The 16,071-nt window shown below is 44.6% G+C and overlaps 1 protein-coding gene across 1 annotated transcript in view; it reads right to left on the minus strand.

Annotated features, from left to right (window-relative positions):
- Positions 1-16,071, minus strand: part of AFF3 (ALF transcription elongation factor 3) — a 628,646-nt gene that overhangs the window by 244,916 nt on the left and 367,659 nt on the right. The gene's annotated exons all lie outside the window — the stretch shown is intronic.

Here is a 16,071-nt window from a genome sequence, read left to right on the forward strand (position 1 = left end):
GATAGTGATCCAAATCAACAAACTGAATCACTGTCCCTGATTCAGGCTGAATCTGGATCGAATAAGGCCTGTTTTGCACACCCCTAGGAGACAGTGCCCTATGCATGAGCTATTTGAGATGCTTTATTAGTGGGCTGGGCTATTAGCTTGCTGAGTCTGGAACCCCGGGGAGAGGCCCAGCAGCCTAGCAGGCTTGGAAGCCTAGGGAGAGTTGCAGGTCACAGGCTAAGTGTCATGGGCAGGAGCCCAGAGAGAAAAGACTACTTTGGGGGATGAGAGAAGAACCTAGAGTGACCCAATGATGTGAGATAGTGAGACAACTGAGTAGATGCCTTCTGACATGGACTGCGCGTCTATAGCAGGTATATCATTAAAATTGTAGCAGGTGGGATACAAGGCTTCCAAAGCTGTTGGGAAGGCAGGCAGGTTCTGGTGACCCTTAGGGCACATTGAGTCTCAGCATCCTACCGCTCATGCTGTCACAGAGCGATAAAAATGCATGTCTTTTTCTCCTGACTAAATATAATCCTAAGAAGGCAGGAGTAGCGTGCTGTATTGATGAAAGGGCATGCACACTTCAATTTGAATGCTACTCCAGTACACAATCAGTCTGCCAAAAGAAAAGAGTAGTCTAGATAGATAATTCTCACTTTTCAGAGTAACTGCTGTAATATATCATTAGAGGATAGACTTCTCTTTTGTTTTTTCACAACTGTGTGTGCTGACAGAATTTTTTGTCTGAAATTTTCCTTAAGGTTTTTTAAAAGGTTTTAAGAATTGCTCAATGACAGAAGTCCCTGTAGGTCTTGTCTAACTAACCCCAGCAAGCTGTGCAAGGAGGGAATCCAGTCCTGCCTATGATCATCTCTTTTGTTCCTTATCACTATCCAAGTTGGAACCTCCAGTCGCACCCCGTCCTGTGCCATAAGGTATGAAAAAGGGCAACCAAGATAATCAGGGGTATGAAGCAGATGTCATACCAGGACAGGCTGAAAAGGCTAGGACTGTTCAAGTATGGAAAGGAAAAGGTGGCAGGGGGAATACAGCAGAGGTCAATCAAAGCATGAAGGGTATGGACAAAGTTTATGGGGAACTGTTACTCACTCAGTCCCAGAATACTAGAACCAATGGATACCCACTGAAATTAGCAGGAGACAGGTTTAAAACTAACAAGGTAAAGTACTTTTTATGCAGCATGTAGTTAGCTTGTGGAACTCATTACCACAACAGATTGTAGAGGCAGATTGTATAGCCAGGTCAGGGACTAGGCAAATTCATGGAAAATAGATTCATTAACAGCTATTAAACAGAACAGTCAAGGGTGTATCCTCTGGCACCTCTAAACCAATAATGGTAGATGCCACGAAGGGTATGACATGGGATAGATCACTCTAGATATACCCTGTCTACATGCTCTCTCTCTAAAGCATCCATTCCTGCCAGTGTCAGAGACAGGCTACTTGGATGGCTAAATGGGTAGCTAGTTTGGCACTATATTCTTATGTTCCTCCTAGTATGGCTCTCCACAATACTTTAAAATTGTTGCAGTTAAGGAATAGCTCATTCCCCTGTTATATACTCACACTGCAATTGGAATGCGGTGTTCTACTTTCTTTCATTGGCAGGGTACATACTCAAATTTGACATCAATGAAATAAATGAGGTGTAACTGAACAAAATGATTCCTCCTCTTCCTGAAGACATTTTTACTTTAAAAAAAACAAACCCTTTAAATAAAAGGGTCTTGATTCTTTACTCTGTTACTCCAATCTTTCAATGATAAAAGTGAAGTGTAATGGAATAAAGAATCCAAGGATTGTATTAACTCCAAACTGTGCACCTTCCTAGGCACTTTTAAAAAAAATCTTTAAAATAATTCTATGAGGAAAGCTGAGTTTCTCAGTCCTGTTATTCTTTTTTAAATTTACTCATTCCAGATTTTTAAAAGCAAGAGAAAAAAGTATTAATTAATCCCCAAACAGATAAAACAGATTAAATAAACTTGTGAAAGGACAGTAGATTTTCAAGAGTAGAGAAAGTAGGACCAAGATGCCAGGGTGATGGGTTACCTCATAAAATACAGAACCAGAAACCAAGAACCTGATTTGCTTCGCCAGGGCACATCTACAAGACATGCTAAGTAGCTGTAGCAGCAAGCTACAATGACATAGCTCATCTCTACGATGACATAGTGTCAGCGGGTCCTAACCATGACGCTGCCACTACTGCACAGTAGCAACAAGCACTAACCATGATGGACACTAACCATGACACCGCTGCTACTGCACAGTAGCAACAAGTTAAACGTTTGGGTTTGGAAATGACCTATGTGCTCCTGGGCCTGTGCACTAGTACCTGCCAGTACTGCACAGTCTCAGCAGCACACGGATTGTTTCTGAACCTACAGTGCAGTAGCTTGTTGCTACTGTGCAGTAGTGGTGGCATCACAGTTAGTGCTCACTGATGCTACCTTGCTGTAGTGATGAGCTACATCACTGCAGCTTGTCACTACGGCAATGTAGAGTCTTGTGTAGACGTGCCCTTGAGAAACAAATCAGGTTGTCAATTTCTGGTTCTGTATTTAACTTGCTCATTTAGCAAGTACTAAATGACTGCACAGTATCTGCCAGCACTGTGCAGTCCCAGCAGCACATGGGTTGTTTTTGACCCTACAGTGCAGTAGCTTGTTGCTACTGTGCAGTAGCAGTGGCATCACAGTTAGTGCCTGCCAATACTGTGTCACCACAGCAATGAGCTACATCGCTGTAGTGCGTTACTATGGTAACACACTGTCTCATGTAGATGCGCCCTTGAGAAGTAAATCGGGTTTTCATTTAGTACTTCACCAAGTACTAGGTAACTATGCAGTACCAACTGCACAGTGTGGTGCTCATGTAGACACACCCAAGATGTATGAAATCATTATGAAATTTAAAGAACAATGAAGGTACCAGAATTAACAGCATCCTTGTCTCACACAATAGATTAAAGAATGAATGCCTGAACATGAAAGCTTATTCTTACAGGTGTCAAGCATGCTCTTATTTACCAGTTTAAATTATTCATTTAAAGTTTATTTATTAAGATGTTTGTAATAAAACTACAATCAAACAAGTTCTAATTGTTTTTGCATACTAATGTATCACACAGGAAGAAGAAAAGCATATGTGGGGTGTCACTTTTCATACTGATTCAATTATCTGTGAACGTTGAAAAATGAAGAAGAAAAGGATAGGCCCCTTCCTAGTAAATCTGAGAGAATACATTAATTCCACAAAGAAGGAAAATTCAAAATTACGGACAAAATGTAACTTTATGCTCTTCATTATGTAAAAGGATGTTCTCTAGTCTGCTTTCTTAATGTTCTCTCTTTCTGGTACAGGGGGAAATGATGAATAGCCTGTTACTGCATTTCCTTTTATTATGAATTTTACTCAGACCCTTAACATTAATGCACATTTAATTTTTATGCCATGTATGCAGTATATATAAAATTGTATTTAAAACCTGGTTATTTAGCTTTAATTTCTAGACTGATTTCAAATTGAGCCTGGCTGCTATTGTGAGTCTCTGAAACTTTAATAGCCTAATTAATAAATTGCAAGTCTCAAGCTGTCAGACCACTAATTATTTGAGATACAGGTTAAAAGTAGTTCACTATGTGTGAGAATTAATGATGTTGATATTCAATTTTAATGGAAAGAATGAGCAAAAATTCTTTGTATCTTCCTAACAAGACAGGAGTCCTCTGAGCTCCTAAGAATGAAGATGATCAATGTACTCTTCTCCCTCCATATCTCACCCCTGGGTCTCAGTGATGCTTTCTCTAGTTGAAGGATGCTTTATGTGCTGCTGCTTTCTTTGGAGTCCATCGCTATAGCTTACTGACCTGGGTGAGAAAGTTGTTAAAAAAACTGACCTAAGCTAGTTTAATGTCCATTTGTGCATTACTGTGCTTTTCCTTATGTGCATTAAAGTTAGTACCTTCAATGTAAGCATGCCTGGAGACGTGCTACGGGGCTGCTCTGATGCGCTGTAATTACAGCACGTGGTAATAACTGCACTCCAGCCAGCCTCCACATCTTGTGTATTAGTGTCCCTATACTTCAAAATGGCAGCGGGAGTGTTTGAACTAAAGCTCATCAAACAAGCTTTAGCTTAAGTGACCTTGCCACCATTTTGAAGTGCCGGGAAACTAATGAAAGAGATACTGTGGCGCTTTAATTAGAACAGCTCTTAGAGCTCAACCCTGCCCCCCACCCCCGAAGCACATGTAAAAGTGCTCAGAGGTACTAACTTTATGCTCATTAGGCTGCCCTAATGTGCAGTACCACAAATGAATGCTTTTAAGGTGACCTGTAATACACAGTAGCTTATTTTACTGTGCATTGGTGTAATAGCATGTTTTTTATGTGATGCTTTAATACACAGTAAATAGATTACTGCACATTAAAGAGCACTTGTAGATATGCCCACAAAGAACAAATGGGGTTTTTCTCAGCTCCTATATACTGCTTGGAAGTAAGGGGTAGGGCTTATAGCCTGAATTTAAATTCTTTGCTGGACCCTTCACTACCTTTCTATTATCAGACACAAGTATATGTTATAGGGAATCTATAATTGTCTGGGATGGTCTACAGGTTCATCAAAACAAGTTGAAGATGGCCACAGTGCTCATCATGAGGAAAGCCCCTCGAGTTGTGTAGGTCATTCCAAGTGAATGCCAGTAAAATTTTGTTATCACACTCACCATTACACTGGGATTGTTAAGAAATGGCTTTTTTTAGAGGCTGTATAGTTGGGAGAGCTGCTAGACAGGCTTTTGGGCAGTAGGTGCCCATTGTCTGATATTATGTAACATGAACATACCATATATATTTTAAAACTCTAGTTTAGGAATATTTTGAAACACTTTTAAACAGTTCTTGAAATCAAGGTTTCATCTCTAAATCTGCAAAGCAGGTGCCTTAGTCAGCATTTAGCTCTGCAAGCTCAGAGTGAGCCATAACAATGCTTTAATATGATTTACAACTCATGGTAGAGGTTATACCTTTTATTAGATTAATTATGTTTTTGCAAAAAAATAGTTTATTTGCAAGGTGTTGTACAATCATAGAAAATTAGGGATGGAAGGAACCTCAGGAGGTCATCTAATCCAACACCCTGCTCAAAGCAGGAACATCCCTAAGTAGATCATCCCAGTCAAAGCTTTGTCTAGCTGGGTTTTGAAAACCTCCAAGGATGGAGCTTCTATCACCTCTCTGGGTAATCAGTTCCAGTGTTTTACTACCCTCCTAGTGAGAAAATTCTTCTTAATATCTAACCTAAACTTTCCTTGCTGCAACTTGAGACCCTTGTTCCTTGTTCTGTCATCTGCCACCACTGAGAACAGTCTAGCTCCATCCTCTTTTGAACCCCCATTCAGGTAGTTGAAGGCTGCTATTAAATCCCTTCTCAGTTGTCTCTTCTCTAGACTACATAAGCCCAGTTCTTTCTCTCAGCCTTTCCTCTTAAGTCATGTCCCCCCCACCCCTGAACCATTTCTGTTGCCTTCTACTGGACTCTCTCCAATTTTTCCACATCCTTTCTATAGTAGAGTGCCCAAAACTGAACACTGTACTACAGATGTGGCCTCTCCAGTGCTGTTGCCACTACACCTGGAGGCACACCCAACAGCACTCAACAGCAGGAGGTGGCTAGAGATCAGCTCAAGGGGGAAGTGCTGGAGCTGGAGAGGCATCTGTCCACCAACCCAGATAACATGTTGCTCTGTGGAGAGTATCAGGAAAGGCAGGAATTGCTCCCAGCTCTGGATGACTGCCACCCCCATAGTGTATTCTTCCACTCGCACATCCAGCTGCTCCAGGAAATGGACTTCAGCTCCACTTCTTCTATGCCCTTGAAAAGAGGAGGGGTTCCAAGAATGTATAGCTGTCATAGAGAAGTACGGCTGGAAGGGACCTCCAGAGGTCATCTAGTCCAACCCCATACCTGAGGCAGGATCATCCCTATACAACCATAATCTAAACTCTATGTAAGGCTACCCTTAAACCTGAAACAACATAGACTTAATACCCTAACCTGCCACAGGTAAATCAGGGGAACCCTGGCAGTAACTGTCCTGCTTCTATAAAATGTTGTCAATATATGCTCAAGAGGACCTGAGTAGAGGGCCACACCCCCACTATAGAGGAAGGCAAAAATACCCACAGTCCATACCAATCTGACCATGAGGTAAATTTTCTTCCTGCCCCAAATACGGTGATTGGCCTGACCCTAAGTGGAAAGGCAAGACCATCTAGCCAGGAACCTCCAGATTTGCTCCTAGCAGGAGAATTAGCACACCCCAGTTGAAGTCCCCAGCCTTATCTGTAGCTAACAACCAATGCCTCTGTGGAGATTACAAAACACCCTGACTCATATAGCAGAAAAAAGTACATCACTTGCCTCCTGGCAGAGGACAGCACCCCCTCATAGATCCCAGTGAACTGCAAGAAAGGGTGAAGGTTTCCCATGCAATGCTTTTCTTGTTGGATCCGACTGATGCTGGTGCCTGCCAGGTCATGCCAGGGTGCACGGAGCTCCCCTAGTCATGCAGGAGGGTTGTCCTGACCCTGCTGCCCAAGAAGGGGGGACCCCTGTGACCTGAAGAACCTGTACCTAGTCTCGCTCCTCTGCACAGACTATCATAGCAAAAGCCATCTCACTGTGCCTAAGGTCCATGCAGGTAGACCTGATTCAGCCTGACCAGACATACATACAGGGTTCCAGGGAGTTCCATCTTTGACAACCTGTACCTGGTGTGGGACTTCATCAGGCTTGCTCACAGAGACTATCATTTGCCCTTTTGCCCCTCGAGTAGGAAAAGGCACTTGACCAGTTGTATCATAGGTACCTCACAGGCACACTGGGAGCATTTGGCTTTGGTCTCCACATCATGAAGTTTCTCCAGATCCTGTGCACCTCTGCAGAGTGCATGGTCAAACTCAAGTGGACAGCGACAGAGTCCACCCCATTTGGGTGTGGAGTGCATCAAGGTTGTCTGCTGTCAGACCAGCTCTCTGCCATCACCCTCAAGCTGTTCCTTTGCCTGCTGCACAAGAAGTTGGTGAGACTGGTGCTTGAGGAGCTGACCATGAGTATGGTCTTATCAGTGTACACTGAATATGTGCTCCTTGCCATCAGGACCTGGATAATTCGGCACAGGTGGAAGCCTGCCAATCCATCTACTCAGCCACCTCCTCTGCCTTGGTCAACTGGGTCAAGATATCTGGTCTGACACTGGGTGATGGGTGGCAGGTGGGTTCACTCCCATCTGTGCCCCAACACACCCAATGGAATGTCAGCTTGCTGCTCTATCTGGGGGTTTACTTGTCCCCCAGTCACCCTGCCAGAGAACTAGAACCAACTAGAGATCAGAGTGTCTGGGTAGATTCAAGCATGGATGAGTCTGATGCAGTGCCTCTCATTCATGGGAGGGTGCTGATTGATTATCAACCAGCTGGTCCTGTTCATGCTCTGGCACTGTTTCAACACCCTGACCATTCTCCTAGAGCTCCTGGCCAGTGTCCAGAGATGGGCATTGGGGTTCTTCTGATCAGGATGGCACTGGGTCTTTGCAGGTGTCTTGAGCTTCTGCTTGAGTGAGGGCAGGCAAGGCCTGGTCTGCCTCTGAAGCCAAGTCGATACCTTCCACCTTCAGGCCCTGCAGAGGTTCATGTATGGTGCTGGTAGCCAGGTGGCGTGATGCCTGATCAGTCACACCTTCCTCCACCACCTCCAGGGGTTCTGACATGACCGGCAGCTGTTCTACCTGTGAGGTCTCCCTAGGTGGGACTCGGAGGACCTGCTGGATTTCGACTAGGACATCAAGGCCTGGAGGCTGGTCTCTACCTCCAGATTCAGAGATGGTTGCCCAGGGCACCAACCTCCTCACCAAGCGCCTGCTGAAAAACCCACAGCTCATGATGCCAGCAATGGAGGTGCCCTGGGTGCACTGGAGGATGATTCTGGCCAATCTCACTCATATCAGGGACCTCCTGGAATGTGTCAAGTAAGGGTGGGCAGATTTCTCTCTGTTGGCCCAGGGCATGGAGCTGCCAAGGCTATGTGCTCCCTACTGCTTACTCTACGAAGTAAAGGCTGCCCTTACCTATAATGACCAGGTCATGTGACCAGAGCACAAGCATGTAGATTTGGCAGCAATGGGCTGTATGGAGGCAGACTGGCTTGCTATCCCTCAGCCATCTGGAGCTAGTCACAGAGCTGCTGTTTCAGTAGGACAGGGGTGAGAGTCTCCAGGGAACAAATCCATATTCCATCCTGATCCCAAGAGCCACCTGGGACCTCAGCTAGTGGCTCCTTCACAGAGCTGTTGCCATGGGCATTTATCTGGTACTCTTTATGGACACTTCTGACACCTGCCTCTTTGCCAACAGAGGTAGATCCCAGCACAGACCTACCCTCAGTGCACTAGGTTGCAGCTCCTTTTCTGTCTCCTCCAGAATGTCCTGCTGAGGTTCTGGCTACACTGCTCAATGGAGAGCATATAACTTTTTTGTTATGCACTCCTCCTCTATGGCCCCGCCAAGTCCCAGGTCTTCCTGGCCAACCTTCTCCTTGCTCTGGCCAGGCTGGCTATCTACAAGACTGGGAAAAAGGCTGTGGCTGGGAGGAACCCAGGCAAGTGTGGACTGTTTTCCTGTCACTCTTCTGCTCATGATTCTGGGCACAGTTTCACTGCTTAAGGATCCCTTGACTTCAGGAGGCAGTGGGTGCTAGTCAATGTGTTCTGCTCGATGTTCCCTTCTGGATTCCTTGTTATTAACCTGTGACCTCACTCCCATTCCTGTTTTCTCTTTATTTTTCCCCCAGAACTAGTTGATGTGTCTCTGGTGTCCTTTATTAATGGAGGCTTATAGTATTTCATGATGGGCCTTTATCCATAATCTTTATGAACATCAAATAGGCCTGGGTCATACAGTGGCACAGTGAATGCTGAAAGGGAGAGCGAACTGGGTTCGACTAGGATTTATTTTTTCCACTGTTCCTCTCTCACTTGCAGCCTCCAGCATTTAAGGTCGAGGCAGTTCTGATTCGGAGGCTGTGCCCCTAACTCCCATACTCCAATATCACCAAGAATTTATCCAATCCCTTTTTGAATGTGGCTTAACTGTCAGCTTCCACAACACTTGGTGGCAATGAGTTCTATACTTCAATTACATGCTGTGGAAAGAGAACTTCCTTTTGCTAGTTTTAAACTTACTACCTGCTAGTTTCCTTTTGTGACCACTAGCTCTTGTATTGTGAGAGACAGTAAATAATACATCCCTATTTACTTTCTCTTTGCCATTTAGCATTTTGTAAACCCTTATCATGTCACCCCACCCCAGAGTCTATTTTCTAAACTGAATAGGCCTAGACTCTTTAGACTCTGTCCTCAGATAGAAGCCTTTTTATACCACTAAGCATCCTTTTTGCCCTTCTCTGTACCTTCTCTGGTGCTTCTATATTCTTTTTGAGGTGCAGAGACTAGCACTAGGCATAGTATTCAAGGTGTGGACACATCATGGATTTATAAAGGGGCATAATGATATTTTCCACTTTGTTTACAATTTCCTTCTTAATAACACCTAACATTTTGTTTGCCTTTTTGACAGCTGCTGGGCACTGAGCTGATATTTTCAGTGAACTGTCCACAACGACTCCTAGATCTCTTTCCTATGTTGTAACAGGTTATGTACAGCTTCCTGTGTGGTAACAGCTAACTAACTATTCCTACCTAACATAGTGTAGGTATGGTTTGGGTTATTCTGGCCCATGTTCATCACTTTACATTTATCTACATTGAATTTCATCTGCCATTTAGTTGCCCATTTGCTCAACTGTGCCGGATCCTTCTGTATGTCCTCACAGTCCACCTTAGTCTTTACCATTTTTAATAATTTTGTGTCACTTGCAAATTTGGCCATCTCCCTACTCAACCCCTTTTCCAGATCATTTATCCAGATCATTTATGAATATTTTAAACAGCACTGGTTCCAACACAGATCCCTGGGGGACTGTTCTGCTTACTTCTTTCCACCCTGAAAACTGACTATTTATACTTACTCTTTGCATTCTATTTTCAAACCAATTTCTAATCCACGAGTGGATGTTCTCTGTAATTCTGTGACTAGCACTAGCTAGCTTCAATAAGAACCTCTGATGGAAGACCTTATCAAAAGCTTCTTGGAAGTCCAAATATATTGTGTCAACTGGATCACCCTGAACCACCTGCTTACTGACACCTCAAACAACTCTAGTAGCTTAGTGAAGCATAGTTTTCCTTCAATAAAGCCATGTTGATTGTTCCCCAGGAAGCCATGTTTATCCATATGCTCAGCAATTCTTTTTTTAAATTATTGTTTCTACCAATTTTCCAGGAACAGAAATTAGGCTTATTGGCCTGTAGTTCCCTGCATTCCCTCTAGAGCCTTTTCTAAATATGGGAGTCACACTGGCAACCCTCTAGTCCTACTGAGGCTGCTTTTAGCAATAGATTGCATACTGTAGTTAGGAGTTCTGATCTGAGCTCCTTCAGGACCCTAGGGTGAATGCTACTATTTAATTTATCACTTTCCTCTTCAACCTCATCTACTGAAATCTCAATTTGGGTCACTAACTTGTCCCTAGAGAAGAGTGGATCTGGTGATGGAGTTTCCCTAACAACTTCCACAGTCATGACAGATGCAAAATACATTTAATTTCTAGGCAATAGCCCTATCCTCCGTCAGTGTCCCTTTTACACCCTGATCATCCAAAGACCCAACTGACCCCCTGGCAGGTTTTTGGCTTCTAATGTATTTAAAGATTTTTTTAATGTTATGTTTTGTGTCTCTAGCAAGTTCTTCAAACTCTTAGCTTGTCTTATTAAAGTTTTAGATTTGATCTGCCAGAGTTTAAGCTCTTTTTTATTTTCCTCACTAGGATGTCTTCCACTTTTTGAAAAATGTTTTTTTTTTTCTGCTTACTGCCTCTGCAACTCTGCCATTAAGCACAGTTAAATTAAATTAAATTAAGTCATAGTTTTCTACATCTAAAATCTGTTGCAATTTAAAGTCCAGCATGATGGAGTGATGTTGTAGCCATGATGGTTCAAGAATTATGCAAGATGCAAGGATGTCTTAGGATGATATCTTTTATTGGACCAATTGCACATTAACTACATATCTATCCCAACTATGCAATCAGCCCAATGAAAGAGATCACCCTAAGAAATCTTTGCATCTTGTAGTATCACTATAGAATACCAATTTCTAGTCACACAGGGCTGTGTGACAGTGCAATTATGATATTATATGCACAAATATCAGGTACAGATACAGGCAAGCTTAGAATTACCTCCTTTGGGGAGGAATTACCATCTGGGTGAGAGAGGAGGAAACATTTCTTTGGCAGGTTATTTTAAAGCAAATGGTAGCTCCATGAAGCTTCTCAAGGCTTTGAAATATTAGGATAAGTCTCAGTGAGACAAAATACATGGCAGTGGGTACATAAAAAGATCAATGCTGTATAATAAAATAATCATTCACATGGCACTGTAATGATATATATTGCAATTAATTACAGATCCAGCCCAGCAGCTTCAGCTTGGACCCAGACCTTGTGGCATCATCTCTGGCTCTGACAACGGGCACCTGGCAGCAGTGATGGTGGCAGAGGTTCCAGTATGGAGTGGTGGTGGGGCTGGCAGCCAAGGAGGTAGAGCAGCATTTCCAACCAGTGTGCTGAGGTGTCTGGCTGGCTGTGCACCAGCCCCGCCCCCCTCACTCTGCGTCTGGTGTGCTGCGGTGCTTTTTTATTTAGGTAAGTGTGCCATGGGGCGAAAAAGGTTGGGAAATGCTGAGGTAGAGCCACGATAGTCACAACAGGGATGACCAGGGATGGATTAGCTCTTGCTTGCTTTCCTGCCACTGATCACCATGTCCACAGCGGCCTTAGATCCCTAGATTCTGCTGCAGGCCACTCCATCCCAGTCACTTCCCCAACTTCTGGTGGCCTGCCAGCAGCCTGGCAGACTGGATAGTGTAGCTCTATGGCCCAGATCCAGCATGAGGGCCATATGCTTGACATCCCTGACCTACATATATTGTATATATATGCACCAGCCATCTCTATAAGTATACATACTGATGATTCCATATACACCTTTGAAGGTGAGGTGGTGATATTTATGTCATAAACTGCAGAGCCGTGCATTGTGTTAATTTTGTCTTGCACCTCTGATCACCTCACCTGATGGCAGATCACTGATCCATCTCCCACTGGATCAACTTCTTAAACTTCTTATCAGCTTTGAGCAGCTGCTTTTTTTTTTTTTAAATCAACCTATCAGAAAGATATTTCCTTCAGATTCTTCTGCAGTATGGCAATTGGCTTTTATTCACAGCCCTGATAGTTAAAAAATCACAACATTATTATTCACGGAAGAGCTATTTTACTTTTGATAAATCATTAAAGGTTTAAAAGTTATAAATGTATTTCCCTCTGAAGCCTATATAGTGGACATAGGCTGACTAAGGTTTTAGGCACAGAAGGTTACAAACAATAGTACTACTAAATCTTTAAAAACTTGCTTCTTCAGTGATCCTTCATGGTTAAGGACGATCACTCTTCCGGGTCAAGTAAAAGGTTGTTGTGACAGGTTTGGGCCCCAGGGGCAGCTGTGACACCCTCTGGTAACTGTGTGGCTCCTGCCTGGTCTCTAATGTAGCCCTCCCTTGATTGCTTACCCACCACGCCTTGTTCTTATTGAAGATTAGGTAAGGGAGGCTGCCCACAGGCTTTAGAGTGAGCCTTAATCTGTGCAAGTTGCCACCAAGTCCCTCTGGATGCCAATAGTCTCAATTCAACTTTCAAACTCAATAGACCTTCGCAGCCTGTCTGTGCCCCTGCAGAGCACCTGTAACCTTAAGGGCTCATTGTGTAACTCCATTGTCTCCTATACCATGCCCTATGCCTTGCAGGTGTTATTTTACAGTTATTTACCTTGTAGGGGTCTTGGCCTTATTGGCCTCCTCCCCTTATGCTCTTGCTGTGCCTTTAGCTCAGGCTGATGGTATTGGATCTGGCTTCTAGGCTCCAGCCTCCCTAACTGTTGGTCCCTGACCCTATCAGTCTCTGTCAGTGGTCCCTCTTGGACCTCTAGTTCTTCTTGGGGCCTGACCCTGCTTCAGAGCCAATTGAGATCTCCAGTCTCTCTGGCTCTGACAGGGGTCCCTCCTGGACCACTGTGGTCCCTCCTGGATCACCAATTTAGCCCCTCCTGGGCTCTGGCCCCACCCTCAGGCCAGTTGACAACTCTGGGTTCCCTGGCCTGACCTGATCCACTTGGGCTCAGTTTCCAGCTGGATCCCTCTTGGACCTTTGGCCCCTTCTGGCCCCTGGCCCTGCTCGTGAACCAATTGAGATCTCCAGGCTCCCTGGCTCTGGCAGTCTCTGGTTGTGATCTCTTCTTGACCTTTGGCCCCTCCTGGGCCCTAGCTCTGCCCTCAAGCCAGTTGAGACCTCCCTCACCCCCACCTTCCTGCATAAACAAGCCTCTTTCTGTCCCTGGTAACTTCCTCTTTTCCCAGGCCTGCAGAGTTACTTACCCAGATCTACTGCCAGCTCGGGAGCCCTGCTGCCAGGAGCCCCTACTTTCATGGCTCTCAGGGCTGGCCTGCCTGACTGGCTTAGACTCTGGGCTTATCTGACTCAAGCCTGGCCCCCTTCTGGTCAGGTGTGTCTCTAATCAGCCTCCATCACCACCTGCAAGCTGCCTCTCAGGTGGTGGGACAGGCACACCAGCCACCCTGTTACAATTGTAAGTGAGTCCATTAATGGCGAAGAAGGCCAATGCTAGAACTGCAGACTCTCTGGCAAATGTCACAGGTGGTGGTTAAAGGGAGAGTTGGATTATGGATTTCTCAGTCTTGTTTCCTTTTCTTCCATCTCCACCATTATTTCTGCCCCCAGGGTGAGATGGTTTTCATCAAAGTAGGATGTACCTTCTCTCACAAGAAATCACCATGTAGCCCTGTCCCGAGCTAGTCTAACTCAATTTGTGGGGTCAATGGCACCCTTCTTAATGTTCACTTTGAGGGTGTCCTTGAAGCATTTCTTCTGGCCACTGCATGCTCTTTGTCCTTGTCCTGGGAGTATAGTACTAATTTTGGAAAACATGCCTCAGGCATGCACGTAAAGTCTACTGTAACTGATGTTGAATAATTGACACTTCCACAGTGGTGGTGTTAGCATCGGTGAGGACACTGGCATTTATGCAATGATCCTCCCACTTTATCCCAAGGATCTTCTGGAAGTAGTCCTGGTGAAGGTGTTCCAGGCTTTTCAGATGATCCCTGTAGGTCACCCAAGCTTTGCAGCTGTAGAGTTGGGATTACCACAGTCTTAAATAGTAAGAACCTTGTTTGAGTCCTAATGTCATGATTGTTGAATGCACAATGATTCAATCTTCCAAAGGCAGAGCTGGCACATTGGATCCTATCCTGGATCTCCTCATCAATGTTGGTCTTCTTTGAGAGATGGTTGCTGAGGTATGCAAGGTGTTCAACATTCTCCAGCTTCTGTCTGTCACTGAGGATCTTTGCCAGGGGAGTTGACTGGCCCAGAGCAGGCTGGTGAAGCACCTTTGCTTTTATGATGTTAACGGTCAGTTCCAGGCACTGGTATGCTCGACAGAAGCAGTTAAGGGCTGTTTGTAGGTTCCCCTCCATATGTACAACAACATCACAATCATTGGTGTACTGAAGTTCAACAATCAAGTCCAAGGTAACTTTGGTTTTGGTGCAAGGTGGGAGAGATTGAAAGGATTCCTATCTATTTTGTACTCAATGCCAATGCCATGTGGCAGGTGGTCATGGATGAGCATCTTGATGACTGCAAGAAAGATGGAAAACAACATTGGTATGATCATGCAGCCCTCCATGACATTAGTCCGTATGGCAAGAGGCTCTGCAGTGGAATCACTGCATAGGATGAAGGCAGTCATCTGGTCCTGAAGGAGCCATAGGATGGAGATAAATTTCCCTGGGCAGCCAAAGTTTAATAAAATCTTCCATAAAGCCTCACAGTTAAGAGCTGAAGGCTTTGGTCAAATTGATAAAGGCTGTATTGGACTCATCCCCACAAGTGGGAATGTGCGTTTCCCCAGGGACAAATAGTAGCACTGGCATGTTGCCTCAGGTGGGGTAAGGGAGGCAGCCTTACCTGGGATCCTGGGATCCTCCAGGAGCTGCAGCTGTAGCTGGTGAGAGTCTGGTTTTGGGTAGTGCACTGCCTCAATGTGTGCCACCCTGTTTTTTTTTAGATGCAGGTATTTTTGACCATAGGATTTCCTGGGGTCAAAAAAACGCTCTCGCACTGGAAATTAGCAGTGTGGAGAACGCCTGCATGTGCAGTGTGTGCAGTATGTGGTGCCACAGATAGGTCTGCAGCACCACATACCACACATCCACACTTGTCTGGACACACACATCCAGTTCCTGGTGTTGTTACTGGTATTTTTCCTGGATCTAATAAGCCACAAAAATCATGTCCATGTTGCCTCTTGGTGGTCTGAAGCTGCGCTGAAACTTGGGAAGGATTTCTGTGGCAAGAGGAAGCAGTCAGTTCAGCAGAATTCAAGTGAGGTTCTTCCCAGTGACGGAGAGGAGAGTGATACCTTGATAGTATTCACAGACAGACTTATCTCCCTTTTCAACAATAGTGGCAATATTGGCATTCCTTAGGTCATCTGGAATTTCCTCAGTGTTTCAGATTATGAGAAGCAGTGTATTGAACTTGTTGGTTATAGTTTCCCCACCAGCTTTGAAGACCTCAGCTGTCATGCCATCAGGGCCAGATGCTTTGTTGTTCTTCCTTTATCTTATCACATGGTTGACTTCTTCAGAGGTTGGTAGACTGGCAAGTTCTTCCCTTACTGGATGCTGTGTGGTAGATTCAATGGTTTCATCAATTCACCATTGATTCTTGGCTCAGGAGCTTTAGGTAGCGCCCAATCCAGTGGTTTTTGATGGATTTGTTTTTAAG

Source organism: Crocodylus siamensis, chromosome 1 (assembly GCF_052110815.1).
Source record: "Crocodylus siamensis isolate JL-2025a chromosome 1, ASM5211081v1, whole genome shotgun sequence".
NCBI lineage: Eukaryota > Metazoa > Chordata > Crocodylia > Crocodylidae > Crocodylus > Crocodylus siamensis.